At 35.5% G+C, this 17,361-nt stretch overlaps 1 long non-coding RNA gene across 1 annotated transcript in view; it reads left to right on the top strand.

Moving 5' to 3' along the window:
- The window catches only part of LOC138124615 (uncharacterized), an 80,593-nt gene extending 64,867 nt beyond the window's left edge, over window positions 1–15,726 (top strand). Inside the window, exon 3 of the long non-coding RNA XR_011157222.1 lies at window positions 15,520–15,726. This is a non-coding gene — a long non-coding RNA (uncharacterized lncRNA). The remainder of the gene's footprint in view (window positions 1–15,519) is intronic.
- Window positions 15,727–17,361: the final 1,635 nt, after the last annotated feature.

Genomic DNA, 17,361 nt, shown 5'->3' with positions numbered 1-17,361 from the left:
TCCCTGCCTATTTTACCGATTTTTAATGCTTAATGCTCTATTGATAATGTAATCGAACATCTACCGGACAGTATGAAATTAAATTTTAAAGACGCAGTCGAAGTATTTGTAGACAAAATCGGCAAACAGAATTGGTACCTAGGTCTGTGTCTATTTAAAGCAGTAGCGAGGCGGCGAGTCCGACCGCTCTCCAGGGGGGCAATATAAATTATGAGGGCTTATAAATCACCCCTCGAAGAGGAATTTTTCGATGCAAAAGTTACGTTGCTTCGATTCATTATTTTTAAATAGAGAGAATTATATTCCATTTACTAAAAAAGTAAACACACACCTACCTAGTTCGCAAGATGCTCGTCATTTTGGTGTAAGTCTGAAGATTGGCAAAGAAATAGGTTTGGAGAAAATTGTATGAAAAGTTTTTCAATTATTGTGTTTTTTAAGGCGTTCGGATCAAAATTTAAAAATAATTAACCTGTCCTGACATAGAAAACACCTTTGTCATCCTGTATAAATATCCATCTCCCTTTAGAATTGAAGATTAAAGATGTTATTTATCGGTAAAAAATGGGTGTTTTCTCGTATACATTTTCGGTACTGATAGAGAGCCTTAACGCGCGATATAACTAAGTTAGGTTATTTTGCCTTTTTTTAATACGTACAACAAGGCACCTCAGGGTAAAATATCTGCACAACTTTCAAAATCAGACTGTACAGGTCGGGCATCGCAACCGCACACTAAGGTTCTCAATGATAAATAAGGTAGCGACAACTCATTGTTCATTTTTGAGACTCTGGAGAACCTTCCCGCGCACGCGAGAAATCGCGACTTCTAATTAAATAAAATTGTCGAAATTTTTTACACTTACGGTATTGGTATTGGTAAGGTACGTTTAATAATAATGTTTTGATAATTTTTCACTTACAATCAAAGCCAAAAAAAAAAGTAAATTTCAACCAAAAAGTCAAATTCTGATTTTTATACCGACCTATCGAGATTCACTTCCTATAATTATTTATAGTGATGGATAAATGACCGGTCATTTATTTTTGGTCAAAGTTGACCGGTCCTTGAGTGGTCAATTACCAGTCATTATTGGTCAAAAAGTAGGAACTATGTAGTTAAACATCACAAAATAGTAGCTCGGTGGCCGCATGGCTGTCGGAGAAAGTACTCCGAGGTCGCGGTCCCGATGCTAGTGGGTTCGAATCCCACCGAAGGGGGAGGATTTTTTCAAAGGAAGGAACCTCCGCCGGGCCATGGATGTGTGTGTACGTCGCCTCGGGGCTGACGGTAGGGTGGTGGAAGGAAGAATCAACACTCTTTCGGCCACCACCGCGAGGTCAGCACGGGTTCGAGTCCCGTCGGGAAAGGTGCCCATGGGTGTATAAATGTTGTTGTGTATGTGAACGTGAGGTGGAATGGGCGTGGGTGGCCGGGGAAAGTGCCCCGGAGCCCCGTCGCATCACCTAAAAAGAAAGGATAATGGAAATGATAAAGGAAAAATGAATTGAAAAACGGCCGACCGAAAGGTACCGTAAAAGCCGTATGGCAAAAACGGGAATGGCAGATTTAAAAAAAAAAATCACAAAATGATTCTTTCAATGTTAAGGATTATTTTAATACCAAATAATGGTTCTTAATTCCATTTTTTATAAGATTTATTGATCGATAAATTATTGTTCTAAAATTATGTAAGTGAGGTTAAGTTTGAATTGTTTGAAGTTATACTCTCGTGTCAAAAATAAATTACTCCCTAGAATTTAGGGATATTCGTTACTAGGTTGCCATAAATTTGGTTAGGTTGGAGGCTATGTGGTTTCTGGTGACAAACAAAAGATATCCCAAAAATGTAAGACAGCAAATTAATTGTAACAGTTGCAAATGACAAATTTCTCGCTAAGTGATAGATGATTTTTCGTTTCACAATCAATTTTGGTTAATGGCGGCATATTTATTTGGATTTAATCTCTCAATTCAAAGTAACCAACCTTAGACATTCAAAATAACTTTTGAAAATTCTAGTTACACACAACATGAAAAACGTTATTTCCCTAAAAGTTCGAATTCTAGGGAGTAATTTATTTTTGACACGAGAGTACTTTGATTTTTCTGTAACATATTTGCTTGAATTTGAACTTTTTGTTAAATTAAAACGCTTTAAAACATTCAACACAACTGTATGTGTGTATTTTCAGTTTTTTAGTTTCTTTTAAAATACGTAAACATTCGTTTAGAATTTAAAAAAGTAGGTAAGTACACTCACCGCCACAAAAAACGACTCATTATGATTTCTTTAATAAATGATCTTGAAATTATATTTGTGCTTATTTTTCTTTATTATAGTTAAATTAGGATATTTTCAATGATCGGGAGTGCTATGGTCACCATGGCAACGGAATTGTTTTGTTTAAATAAATTATTAGAAACTTTGCGTTACTTCCACGTTGTGTTTTTGTTGGTTGATTTACGTGTTAAAAGATTTAATGTGACAATACCTACGAGATACTAATTCAAAATGCTGTTCAAATTTTGGCAATTTTTCATAACAATTTTTTTTCTGAAAAGTTACTTTTATTTTTTTTTTTTCATTAAAATTTTATTTGCTGTGTTTAATATTTTGTTTGTCGGATATTCTTTGGCAAAGAATAACTTAAATAACACTTATCAATACAACATGATATCAAAAATGTTTCTACGACAATGAATTACTTAATTATATTAATAAAATTCAAAGTGAGTCGTTTTTTGTGCCGGTCAGTGTATTTTATGAAAATAAAAATATGTATATCGTATGTTAAGAAGACACAAACACGATTGAAAAACAAAAACCACTTCTTCCAATTAGATAAAAAGCTTAATCGTTTTTTATTAAAGTTTTAGATGTTTCATTGTCATAAGAAAGTTATTCATCGTCGAACTAGAGAAATAATTTGTAATACGTTTGCTTATATGAGAATAACTTTTCCTTTTGAAGCACTGACAAAAATTGGTTTCCCTAGAATTTGTTTTTTCAATCTATTTAGCGAAAATTTAAATTTACCTATAATGTATTCCAACTTTAAAAAAACGATGCTTGGCCATGACAATCTGACAGATTTCATCCTGTATATCTGAATAAAAGTTTGGTTAGGAATTTTGAAAATTTTGAAGGCCATACTTAGGTTCCGCTTTTTTGCGAATCGATTGAAACTGTATTACAAGAGATTAATAGAGAACCCAGCATTTTTTATTAAAAATAGCAATTGAACGAAAAAGACAAATCAAAATGTAAACATCTGGTGGAGGCTTTCGTCGTTGAATGAGTTTCAAGAACGCTTGCTTTAGTTTAACAAGCAGAAAACGGATAAGTTTTCAAAATGGAATCACTTTTTTTAAAAGACATCTACACTTTAACCTCCTCCATTATTTCATCTTCAGAATTATCTTCATCATTAGATTCCGAATCATCTAATGTTTAGCCCACGAATAATTTCGTTCAGATCTCTTTTAAAAAATGGTTCCACTTTTCTGATTTTCCTCTTTTTGTATTCTAGTATCCTCCAGACCCTTTTTTGTAATTATGCAATATATAACAGATCTTCCCACCTATAAATTAGTTATACAGTTCAGGATTTCATCGAACGCAATTCATTGTTCTCACATTGAAGATATCCATCAATCAGTTAATAATCGCATCATTACTTAGATCTCGTTTAAAATGTGTCTAGCCCTTCAACACACCACGTTTTGTCTCGACAAACACAACTTTTGGCATTATGCATTTGTAGTAAACCCTTTAAATTATTACTTTGTGTTGTCTACTTTAACATAAATTGGAAAAACGTCAAAATGACATTTATTGACAACTTTATTTACTTTTTGTTTTAGAATCATCTTGCAACATAGCACTTCAAATTTAGTTCCAAAAGATTTACAACCAAAATGAAACGAAATATAACTACTGCTTTCCTCGGTACTGCCAATTTAACAAAATGAAAGCATGGCAACCTATCGTTTTTTTAAAGATGGAATTGATTATAGACATTCCTTTTTACGGCGTTTATGAGAAATTTGACACGGACAATACATTTTTGTGACATTTCTCAGTCTTTTGTTTCCGCCACCAAATATGAAAATATGTACAGTCGATGGACAAATAAAACTGGGACAAAAATGACAATCAGATAAGTCAAAATTTATAAATTTGCATCGTTTAATTACGGCTTTATCACAAATAGGTTAACTTTGGTATGACATACTATATAGACACAGACAAATATATTGACAATTCAATGGTCTGATTTACATAGATTAAATTTTAAGTGTCCCAGTTTTATTTGTCCACCAACCGTACCTCTAGCTCCAACTTGATAATAGTTATTTATTTAACGAGTTCGTGTGTAATTTGGACTTTTTTTGGCATGAGTGGGCCAGTTTAAAACTCGAGTGAATTAGATAAAAAGCTTAATCGTTTTTTATTAAAGTTTTAGATGTTTCATTGTCATAATTTACTTATTTATTGTCATAATCGATTTCTTCGTTGTCAGCAGCTACGCAGCTACGTAAATGAAATCAGACAACCCAACATAACCTCATCTTATCAGTCAAACAGTCATCATATCTTATAATCTTCCAACATTATAAGCGGGAAATTTAAATTTTAAAAATGACGGGTCAAATACGTCAAGTCATTGACAATTATTGACCGGTCAAATGGGTCATTGACTAAGTCAATTACCGGACCTCACAACACTAATTATTTACGAAATCAGCGGAAAAAAACACTAATTAGATTTTGAATTAAACGCAATTTTACATTTTAACATTGAAAATAATTTTTATTTATGACCCGCCACTTGTGCTGTCGTAAATTTAGGTGACAATGGGAACTGTCATTTTATGGTAAAAAGGTTTAAAACGATCGGCTACTAGTGAATGATCCTTTTGTTGGCAAATTATAAATGATTGTCCCATCGCAGTTGGCGTTGAAAACCCACACGTGCGGCTAGCCTCGCAACGTTAGACAAACTAGTAGACACTTAGACAGATTTCCACTACCGCCAGGAGCGCCACCTATCGGCGGTACTAGTTTCACTCATCTTATGAGGCTTGCGGCACATTCAACAAGATCACCAATGCTTACTGCGATGGTACAATCATTTATAATGACCCTGTACGATTTTGCCATAAATTACGCGTCTGGTTTGCGTTTAAATAAAAAAGCGAATTATTAAGCTTGGAGGCAAAAGTATATCAGTGATTTATAATTCGATCGCTAAAAATGCTTGCAACATTATCAACGTCTCATTCGTATGTGCAGTGTGGAGTTGCTCCATCCTGTTGGAAGTATTCTTCCTGCAGTTCATCATCATGAAGTTCCTCAAAAAATGGCCGCAAATTTTTTTGTCGATACCTTCCTGCATTTATATTGCCTTAAAAATTGATTTTAAAATCACGAAAATTACCTTAAAAAAATATTGGTCCAATTATTATTATTATTATTCTTTTACTAATGACTGCCCAAACACCAACCTTTTCAGGATGTAAAGAACTTTCAATAAACACATGAGGGTTATCTGTACAGGTCCTAAAATTTTGTGATTTGACATATCCTGAGTTACAGTTACAGAGCTTTTTACCGGGAGGGAGATTTTTGTCGGCGGAAGACGCATTTTCTGACCATGACTAGACTTTTTCGCGATATTGGGCACACTATTGGTCAATATCACCGCCGTCTTGATGTTTGACATATTTCACTATACATCTGCCTGGGCGAAGCTTTAGGGCCTGTGATCTCCACTGCGCCACTTTAGGGGGGAATGTCACTAAATAATCATAACCTCACAAACAAATGTAATGAATTCAGTGAAGTTGTCAAAGCGCAATGTCAAGAGGTTCTGTGGTCAAGAGTCTCACAGTTTAAAAGTAACTTTAATAACAAACATTTTATTAATTTAGTTGATGCTAGTTCTGTTTGGTGTTTCTGGTTTTTAGTATTTTGCTGTTAGTGTTTATGAACTGATATTGCGGTAAATGCAGCAATAAGTTCCGTTAGTTGTAAACCTATTTCTGGAATAATATTAAAATTATAATCTCAACATTGGATTTGCAGTAGGTCCTACATTATTTCCTAAGCGGATCATTTCAGATAAAGATGGCTCCATAACAAAACAATTATATTTGCTTAATTAATCCGCGCCATTCTTGGTGGCAATGAGTGGAAAGTATACTTTAAGTTTTGTACAGTGTTGAATGTAATAATTATATAATTTTGGACAAATTATTATTCTATGAATTTGCACTCGCCACTGACCAAGATATTTTCAAAAAACGCGGCGCCGAAACTTTGTTCCTTCCGCACAACCGAACCAGTGCGCAACATCTTGCTTTTGCCAATTTAGAATATTGAAACTGTAATTACAATTAAAGTAAAGTATCATTTATCACCGAACAACTACGCATGACTGCATGCATCATGCAGATACATGTGTGTGGTGTGTGGATTGCATGTCTAAATTGTCACGATGCACATGACGTCACACATTTGATAACATGACAGTTAGATAGTTGCTAACAGCAACCCCCGAAAACAACGCCAAATGTCAGAATCATGAGAACAATAGGATTTTTCGGTCTACGCCCAGGCCGCTATAGACACTCTGACTATCTAGCAGGTCGTGGTCAATATCAACTGTTTTCATAACATGAGGGAATTTGTCATAGTTTCCAGCAGTATGAAAAATGTTCTAAAATATATCCAATTTTTCCCAAAAAAAAATGGTGTGGTTAGTTTCATAGTTCCATGTTATTAGTGATTACATATTTACAACAAAATTATAAAGTAAAGTTTCCAACTATCGAAATAATTTCGTCTACTTGATTTCTTATGTATACTAAAAATCAACACTTTTTAAGAATCGAATATGTATGTTCTGTCATTGGAGTTTTCTCAGTTTGCATGGAAAGAACAGTCTCCAGCGTTCCATCTTCTTTGAGTGTGATTATGCGTTCCAGGCCTAAAACTTTCGGTTCTCTTACGAAACTCATAGAGTAGATATTTGCACTTGTAGATTTAAACGTGATTTCTTTATCTTGAACGCAACCTTCCTCCAGTGAAACTGCCCCCAAATTGTGTGCGATCATGAACGCAACTTGATTTGTTCCTGGTTTGATGCGTAAAAATCCGCGTTCGATATGAATGGGCTCACCACTGTCTGGGTGCCAAGAACGGGATTGGTAGTTCAGTAATGGTTGTCCAAGAGATTCGTACGTAACTTCTTCACAATAAGTAACAGGTTTCATGGTGGGGTAAGCGACTGCTGCATTTATGGACACCCATCGTCCTATCAACCACGTTAAAGGTTTCAGTGCCTCGTGTGTTTTCTGCATTATTAGTTGATTTAAACCCGAGTTTTTCTATTTACGTAAATTTTATCAATATTACAGACTCGATAGTTTCGGTACCTATATTATGTTTGGTTTTTGTAAGCCAGTTTGTTTAAGACGCACTTCAAATTGGACCGTTTTCATATGAACACTTACAATTTTGATGAACATGAATTAATTATATAACTTTTGACAGTAAAAGATTACATGCGATAGCTCCGACTTGATAAAGAATTCTGTGGTGTGCAGACAACCAATCATACAACTCTATCTTAGTGTAGAACTCCAGCCGTTTAGTGAAGATACATTAGGTGGGGGAAACCTGCGCGGTCCAAATATTCCAGTGCCGTAGAAAAACCAGTGCGTCCCATAGAAGTGGTTTATATAAAAACATGTAGTTAAACAATTTACCAAGTTTGATGCACAATTAATTATTGTATTCGTTGCTATTGATTTAAAAACGGGTGATATAAATAATCGTCGTCTGCGCCGATAATAACAAGCCGTGCCATTCGATGTGAAATGGCGACCAGAGGCACTTGGATCGCGAAGGAATGCAAACTGTAATACCCACGAAAGGTTCTCAACTTGAATAAATGTCGATCGTCAATTTGTCATTGATCATTGATTGCCAAAATAACGTAACTACAATAAGAACTTCAATCATAATCGGTGCAAATCAGTTTGTGATATTAATTTGTGTTCGCGAGAAACAGCTAGACCTAGGAAGGGTTCGAAACTCGAATAAATATTATTATTATTATTATTATTATTATTATTATTATTATTATTATTTGGTATGTTGGTTAACAGGTTGTACACCCAAACAAAAACCAACAGTAAACAGCGTTATACAATGCAACAGCTCAAAAAGCGACTGTGTACCCGTTACGGGAAACGCTCAATTAAACCTCTGAAATGCAGGTAATCAATCTCTTAAATTGTCCAAGACTAATCATAAAAATATCGCACTCACTACAGTTGCTATTGAATAATGTGCAGGCAGTATAAATAGGGGAACGATGCAGTATATTAGTAACTGCTCGCGGAACATAAAAAAAACGACCAGATCTAAGATTTGCCCGAGGCACATTGAAATAAATTTGGGATAACAAGAAGGGAGAATTAATAATGCCGTGTATGATCTTATATAGAAATATCAGAAAACTATCATTACGTCTCATATTGAGAGAACGCAGATTTGCCATATCATAAAGAACAGAATTAGGAGTACCTCTTGGAGGAAATTCAGCAATTAACTTGAACAGAAGATACTTGGCAAACTTCCTCTGAACCGACTCCAAAGCATCAACACCTCTTCGATAGATCGGCGACCATACAATTGAACAGTACTCCAATTTAGATCTGACCAAGGTAAAATAAAGTGCCCTTAAGCAACTCTCAGACCTGAATCGTTTGCACGATCGAAAGATGAAACCTAAAGTTTTGACTGATGATGCCACAATAATATCAACATGTTCGTTGAAGGTGAATTGAGCGTCAAATGTAACGCCTAAATCCTTGAAAGTGAAACACCTAGTCAATGAAGCATTCCCAATTCTACCAATTCAACCGTTAATCAGCCATTGATTGTCAAAATAACAAATACACTAAGAACTTCAATCACAATCAGTGCAAAATCATTTTGTGATATCAATTTGTGTTCGCTAGAAACAGCTAGACATTTAAATTTTGACAATTGGAATAAATTTTTCCTTCTGTAATTTCTGTAATCACAGACTTAAACTATAGTAAGACGTCGCATTGCTACCCAATTTTTGGAAACACGATTCCAGCGCGGCTCGAGCAATTGGCCGAACTAATTGTATAAAGCATGCTTGATGGAGTTGTTAAACTTAATAATTTTGTCCTCATTTAATATTAATTTCAAATGTAAAATGTCTTTAAAATGCACAACGTTTTATTAATTATAAGAAAAATTAACAATAAATGAATTAAATTAAAAACTAGAACGAAAACTAAAATTAAATATTCTGAAAATCCCCATTTTCTTCGTAAGTAACATGTCTTTGACGATTTTTTTTAAATTCTCTTCTTACGTCCTGCAGTTTTTTTTTTAAATAGATGATCAAATTGATTGATGCATCCAACAATTTTGTTTTAATTTCCAGAAAATGGCAAATACATATAAACCATGAAAATAAATTTTTCGTTCTAAGGCGATACGTAATTTCTTTTCAATACTTCTTTTATTCAAAAATACACTTAGATCGTAAATTTTGGCAACACAACACACAACTCTTCTGTTATTCATAGTGGGTCGATAAAAACGGTACCAATTTTGTACGCTCATATTTGCCTGAGTTATTACCTGTTTTTAATGAGTAATATACCAGTGAAAAGCTCAATATTTATAGAAAAGATTGTTGTTGTCCGGAACTCAAAAATTGTACGTCACAACATGAAGACATGCAAAAATTCTCTCAATTATAAGTTTTACAGATATGGTTCAATATGCTCCCCATTTTTATTAGCTACCATTTGCAATCGTCTTCACTAGTGATAGACGGAGCAACATCAACATCGCACCGAGCGGCAGAAACAATCATATAGGTACCTTGAGCTGAAGGCTCCTGAACGAATAACGGAATGCTGGAATCAGCTACCTCAAAGACAAATATGTAGCTTCTGCAATTGGGGACGGACAAAGAGGATTACAAATGATAGCTAATAAAAATGGAGGGCATATTGAACCATATCTGGTTTTGTTTTGTTTTCCATAGCTGTCCTTTATTTCTTCTTTTGTTGATCGTATTGTTATAGTTTTCCCATTTATAATTTGGTTTTATGGCAGTGGAATTGTACTTATTAGGGGCTGGGGTTGTGGTTTTGGCAATAGACGTGAAGATATTGTAGCCTGGTCAGACAACAGACCTTTTACAGTTATGGTGGTAGTTGCCTATTGTCGGGGTATTTAACTCCCTGACAACAGGGCTGGTAGTAAAACCAAATTAGAAATGGGAACACTATACTAAATAAAATGTTTGGAGAAATATTTCTGCAGAATTTTCACAAGTCTTTGAGACATTCATGTCATTCCCTCAAGACATTCCCACAGTCACCTTTACACGCACAGCCTTGAAATTAACTATTACCTACCTCAGCAACAGATCAAGGCTCCATGGCAGTAAGTGTCAAGGTGCCATCGCAGCTATTATAGGCCATCCTTAATCAGTGGTTACCAATAATCAGTTTTGTGGAGGAGCTGAACTAGGTGGTGGTAATATTGGCAGCTCAAATTTAAAATGTAGCTGACAGCCTTTCAGTGAGGCAGGTAGTTGTAAATGTCAAACTTTTTTGTGCACCATTTGTAGAAAAAAAATCCACCTGCTGTGGCAACTGTGTCTTTAGCTGAAGATGATTTGTTGAAACGTTGACTGATTCCCTCAAGTCAGTGTTTTTTTCTAGTAGAAGAATTTCTTTGATTTTTCCTTTTTTTTAATAAAGCGTCGACGTTGTGTCCTTTATTGTCTGTCATAGCATTTCCACTCATTACCACTAAACTATAAGTATTAAAACGCCCATATCTCAACTTTATTATAGCTACATAGCTTTTGTACAGAGTGACTTTGAAAGTTGTGCAGTTATTTTAACCAGTGGTAGAACTTCACAATTGGTAACGATTGAGCCAATAATGCCTTATACAAAAATGTGGAAATTTTTCGATAAAAAGAGGCTAAAAAATTTTGCATAAAAAGTTTGGGAGCCACTGAATTTTATGAAAATATGGTTCAAAGAAGAATCGTTGTAGACTTATTTGTTGTCATTTAATTTAAATCACAAATGGCGTTTACCAACTTGTAGAAAATCGATATTGTTTTGATCTATCGCGAAGCCGGGGACATTCAGAGCTAGCAGGGCAAAGCTACGATGAAAGGTTTCCTCAAAAGCGTACTTCCCAATGCACGAACCTTTGTAAACGTTGTGCAGCATCTTCGCGATTTCGGGCGTTTCCAAATGAATAAGCATGATCTTGGCAGCCACGAGAAGATCGCATTTTAGTCGCAGGTTGCAGAAGAAGACATTCCTCACGAAATCCAAGAGCGTCCAGCAGTTATTTTAATTAACGCAAAAACAGAGGCATGTAAGACTTGGTTTTTGCCCAATGGTCTTATCCGCTCAATATTTGACAATTAATAAATCAGACTTATCGGTACAATCGGACTAACCTCCACCTCATTCAGTCATTCAAACGGTACAGCACAGGTCCGGACTCGGGTTTGCTCAATTGGGACGGTACAAACATGTAAACGATAAACACCTGACACATCTGTCACAAATGAAGGGCATACAGTTACTCACGCGGGGGTTTCCTCCCCCTAGCTCGATCATGACGAGGGGCTCGAACCACGCGCGTCGTCTTCAGAGCACTACATGTTGGATGTTCTGGTACCACCTGTAAGAGCCCCTTGTGCCGTTTGAGATGCACAACCCGCCTGCGGTCTCCACAGAAGAAGACCGCCAACGGCCAGCGTGTGAGCCTACAACCCACTTCCATACGATACTGTGCTCGGTGCTCCCTCAGTACCAGGAGCCGGGATTATCTCACAACCTTTTATCAAGCACGTATGATCTGTTGCATTTGGTTGCCACCACCGTCCTCCCTACAAGACGTGTCCTATCAACGACCCAGGCGTGTCATGAGGCATCCGGACATCCGGTGCTCAGGAATTATACCAAGTTATCTGCCAGATGTTTTAACAGATTGTTGGAACTGACTCATAGCCCAGGTTGCCCAAACCTGCTATCATCCAGTTACCGAAACACCTGGTATAGTAGACCCAGAAATATAGTGATTTTATGAGGGATGGAGTACATTAGCTTGAGGTGGTCAGTTATGGTAGCTTCTGGCACCCGTCGCGCGACTGAGCTCTACCTACCTTTGTCTCCGATGGTCCATTTTCAGACGGCTCAAAAACATCTGTCATAGAAGATTTATAACTCTCTTTAAGTTGGTAATAAAAGTGTCCCTAAAATTGTAAAAGAAATTATCGGCCTAAGTCCATAAAATCACTATATTTCTGGGCCTACTATAACTGTATCTCATCACCGGCTAGCACAAGCCTAATCAACTACCTCACTTCCGGGCCACAACTGTTCATCTGACGTCACTCTCATACCCGTATATCGAACAAGTCCGTTCGGTTCCGTCACTGTCTGCCTGTGGGCCCGAGTCGAGGACCTTTCCCAACATAATTTATGAGCCACATGCTGGGGTGGAATAAGAGGTAATTCTGTTGCCTTTTTGAAATTCGCATTCTGACTGATGTGTCAGTTTGTCATACTGAAGGTTTTCAAGCTGTTTGGCGTTTCCTTCGCCCTTTTCGTAACTCACAGATCACGACGCACTAGAATAACTGATTTGTACAGAGCGCCCAGAAATGTGGTAGCAAGTTTTTCGATTGGTCCCGCAAGATGACACTTTTTTACAGAGACCTTTTTTTATGCATGGCAACGCCGCTATCTAAATTGAGATAAATATATGTCAAGAATTGTCAAACGTAAAACATTCAAATTTAAATTTTATTGAAAATGTTCAAATTGACCACCATTATGCTCAATGCATAACTGAACCCTTCGAGCAACATCTCGACAAACTTTAGTGCACAAATCGGGGGTAAAAATTGTTCGGAAAACCTCCTTAACATATTCTTTTGAAAAAATTCAAAAATTGAATGTTGCAAGATTGAACAAATTTGGCTTTTCGAAAGTGCCATCTTGTGACACTTTGTGTAAAAGTTGCTACCACATTTCTGGGCGCACTGTAGTAGCACTTCTCTCTGGTGCACGCTTCTTTTCCCAATTTTAATTTTGATTATCGCTGTCACGATGACAAGAATGACAAAAATCGAAAATGGGGTTAGTTGAACATAATGCCAGCTTCACATTTTGATGTCAAGCCAATAACAGGCCGGCCTAAATATATTGTCCGCCATAGTACAAGGTCGGGCATCGCAACTTCTATAGTATTAGTATGACCAATGAGAATCAAAGCCAGATTCAATCTGTATAATTTTTTATCACATTTGCCACGTAAAAATGTAAGGTTAGAATTTTGCTGTCAAGTCCACAATTATTGTTTTAGGTTTTAAAAAGTAAAATGTCATTAAGACAATTCGAATGTCAGAATTTTTTTTCTGTGTAAATCAGATCGTCTTAACAACCTATTTGATTGGTAACTAAGAAAATGTATTGGGCGGGGCAGGTAAAATGTTATGTTGTCCTTAGTATAATTAAATCGAAATTTTTCACTTACCTGGGTATTGGTAAGGTAGGTACGTTTGATAATAATTTTTTGATAATTTTTCACTTACAAACAAAGCCAAAAAAAGTAAATTTCAACCAAAAAGTCATATTCTGATTTTCATACCGACCTATTCAGATTCATTTCCTATAATTATTTACGAAATCAGCGGAAAAAAACACCAATTAGATCTTGAATTAAACACAAGTTTACATTTTAACATTGAAAATCATTTTTATTTATGACCTGCTACTTGTGCTGTCGTAAATTTAGGTGACAATCATTTTATGGCAAAAAGGTTTAAAACGGTCGGCTACTAGTGAATGATCCTTTTGTTGGCAAATTATACAAGGTCATTATAAATGATTGTCCCATCGCAGTTGGCGTTGAAAACCCACACTTGCGGCCAGCCTCACGACGTTAGACAAACTAGTAGACAGACTTCCACTATCGCCAGGAGCGCCACCTATCGGCGGTACTAGTTTCACTCATCTTATGAGGCTTGCGGCACATTCAACAAGGTCACCAATGGTTACTGCGATGGTACAATCATTTATAATGAGCCTGTACCATTATGCCATAAATCACGCGTCTGGTTTGCGTTTAAATAAAAAAGCGAATTATTTAGCGACAAGATCTTGGAGGCCAAAGTATACCAGTGACTTATAATTCCATCGCTAAAAAATGCTTGCAACATTATCAACGTCTCATTCGTATGTACAGTATGTGCAGTGGAAGTATTCTTAGTGCAGTTCATCATAATGAAGTTCCTCAAAAAATGGTCGCAAAATTTTCTGTCGATACCTTCCTGCATTTATATTATATTGGTGCAATTATATTTGCCATTCAACGTGGAAACGCTGCAAGCATTCGGGACAGTTTTCCAGCAAGATTCCGCATTATTATCGGAAATTTTTGCATTGTAAATCAAAAATGTTATGTAATTATGTTATTATATTGTTATTCTTTTACTAATGACTGCCCAAACACCAACCTTTTTAGGATGCAAAGAGCTTTCAATAAACACATGAGGGTTATCTGTACTCCAGGTCCTAAAATTTTGTGATCTGACATATCCTGAGTTACAGAATCACTTTTCTTTAATGTGTTATCATTTTCGCGGAGACTGTTATTTATTGAACCATTTACAGAAAGCCAGTCTCTGAATCGGATCACCTGGCAATAATTCTTCCACCACTGTCACACAGTAAGGATACAATTGTCTTTTCGTAACAATTTATGGCACGTTCCTGCAGAAAGATCAGTCTGTTGCGATAACTGACGTAGTGAAGTGTGGGGAGCATTTTGCATTATTTCTCTTGCAGTTTCAATACCTGCAGCAGTGCGTTTTAGCGGCCGACCTGTGGTTTTTCTTCGGAAACCGTCTCCAGTTTCACGAAACAACTTTACACACCGGCTCAGGTTGCCTTCGAAGGTTTTCCGGTCAACAATAACATTGGGAAATTCAGCGGTAAACTTTTCTAAGCAGTTTTGTACCAATAACCATTCACTTTCAAGTTTCAAACCATTGCGAAAATAACTTTTCGTGTTCGTTTAGGCAAAGTCTTAAAAAACATTAATTTATTGTAAATTTTGGGGTTATCTTTAACAGATGTCAAGTTAGGTATATAATCGGGAAAGTTTATATATTCAGTTATACAGGGTGTTTGAAAATTGCTAGTACAAAAAAATACTGGTAATTGGTGATGGTGAGTTAAAGTCTTCGGCAAAAATTTTTTTTAATAAAAGTCCTCTAGTTTTCGAGATAAAAATTACTAAAAATTGGATTAAAATTGTTAGTACCATTGTTAGTTGCCAAAATCTTGCAAAAAAATTTTTATTTTTCATATTGTTGTATAGTCCTTCATTATCACGCTTGGTTACCAAGGTTTAAAAAATACTGCCCCGCCTGAGGCCTAAAATATGCTGGGATAGGGTTACTTTATCCCTTTGTTTAAAAAAATTAAAAATTGGTTTTTTGGATTTCTTAGGGCTTCTAGATGCCACAGTTTTTTTTTTGTACTAGCAATTTTCAAACACCCTGTATACCACTTTCCCGGTTATATGTATATCTCAGGAAACGAACGCGAAAAACATTTTCTGTTCTAACGTGAACACCATTTCACACGTAACAACGTAAATGAGTTCTAAAAAGAACTGATTTTTGAAATTTTTATAGAAACAGCAAACCACTCTGAACGCAAATGTTAAAATATGACAGTTCTACTCTAACTTTACTAGCCAGTTCAAACCACGGCATGCCTTAACAAACACAAAATATTTCCATATTATAGGTAATGCTACCAGAATAATTAAATGAACGCCCGATACTCATAGAGTGATAATTTTTTTGAATACCCCAATAGGAGTTATAGGTAGGTATCTGATGGGGTTTTTTGTATTAAAACATTAAATTAATGTATGTATAAAATATTAAAATATTGCAAAGCGATGTTTGGATTATCATAAACAGGTGGTGCCATTTTTCAAGGCATTTATTTTTTATGTGTGCATTCCGAACTTAGGCAATCTGCTAAAAGATAATTTACAATTTTTTATACGGAATGGTAAAACCCTTTCATGATCTGTTTATGTTTATGTTATTATAAAAAAAAAACACTTTTATTTTAAGCTGTGATTGCTATAAAAGTTACTAATGGTCCTAAAAGTAATACCGATAAGATTATCTGGGGTTATAGAGCAGACTGTGACATGCGATAACTATGTTCGTTCTTTTTGGGTTTTTCAACAAGACTGACGTATTTTTTAAAATGATAAAATTATCACACTATATTAAAATTATTCAATTTCTATTCAAAGAAAAAGCGTACAAGTAGTGAGCACAATTTTGGCTAGATTGTTATATTGTAAACCTATCTTTTACTTGTTGTTACTTAGAAACCTGTAACAAAACCTGTGCTGATAGCTGGATTTTATCGATGTATTTTTCAGAGATTTTAATGTGTCTAAAAGTTTTGCCTTATTTATTAGTCAAGTATTACCAATAATTGCTACAAACACAACTCAAACTTTTATTCATAAATTTATAGAAAAAGGCAACTCTCAACAATATAACAACAATTTATAAAAATTTATAAAATAGTTATTTATGTATTAAGGGCATAATCAGGAGATTATGGCACGAGGGAATGTTTAAAGCCCGAGGAACGAGGGCTTTTAAATTCCCGACGGCCATAATCGACAATTATGTCCGTGGTACATACAACGTTTTATTCTATTTTATAATTTCTAAAAGATTCAAACAAATATTTAGTATTCCTTAAAGGAAATCAACTAAAAGTTGTGTCCATGCAAATTTAGTTAGCTATTTTGATGTTGTTAGGGTTACTGTGTATATAATCTATGATTTTCTTTAATCAAATAATGTTTGATACCATTGTTTGAATAATTAAACCAACCGTTGCTTGGCAGATTTTTGACAAATCCGGGCCATAAAGGCCAATTTATGCCCTCATTTGGGGGCGTATAAAGACGATTATTGACCAAAATAGAATAAAGCAATTTTCACACATTTGACATACCTACATACAAAATGTCAGTAATACGTTTTCTTGGAAACGATTAATTAATTTTATCCTTATTTACAATAGCCCTCAATACGTGTATGCCTTTTTTTTTGAATAGAGGTGTACATAATACGCTTTATAACGCGCTGGTTAAACCCATATTGATGTTTGGATCAACTATTTGGAGCCCGTTTTTTGATATT

This window comes from Tenebrio molitor, chromosome 2 (assembly GCF_963966145.1).
Source record: "Tenebrio molitor chromosome 2, icTenMoli1.1, whole genome shotgun sequence".
Classification (NCBI taxonomy): Eukaryota; Metazoa; Arthropoda; class Insecta; order Coleoptera; family Tenebrionidae; genus Tenebrio; species Tenebrio molitor.
This window is presented reverse-complemented; position numbering and strand designations above follow the sequence as displayed.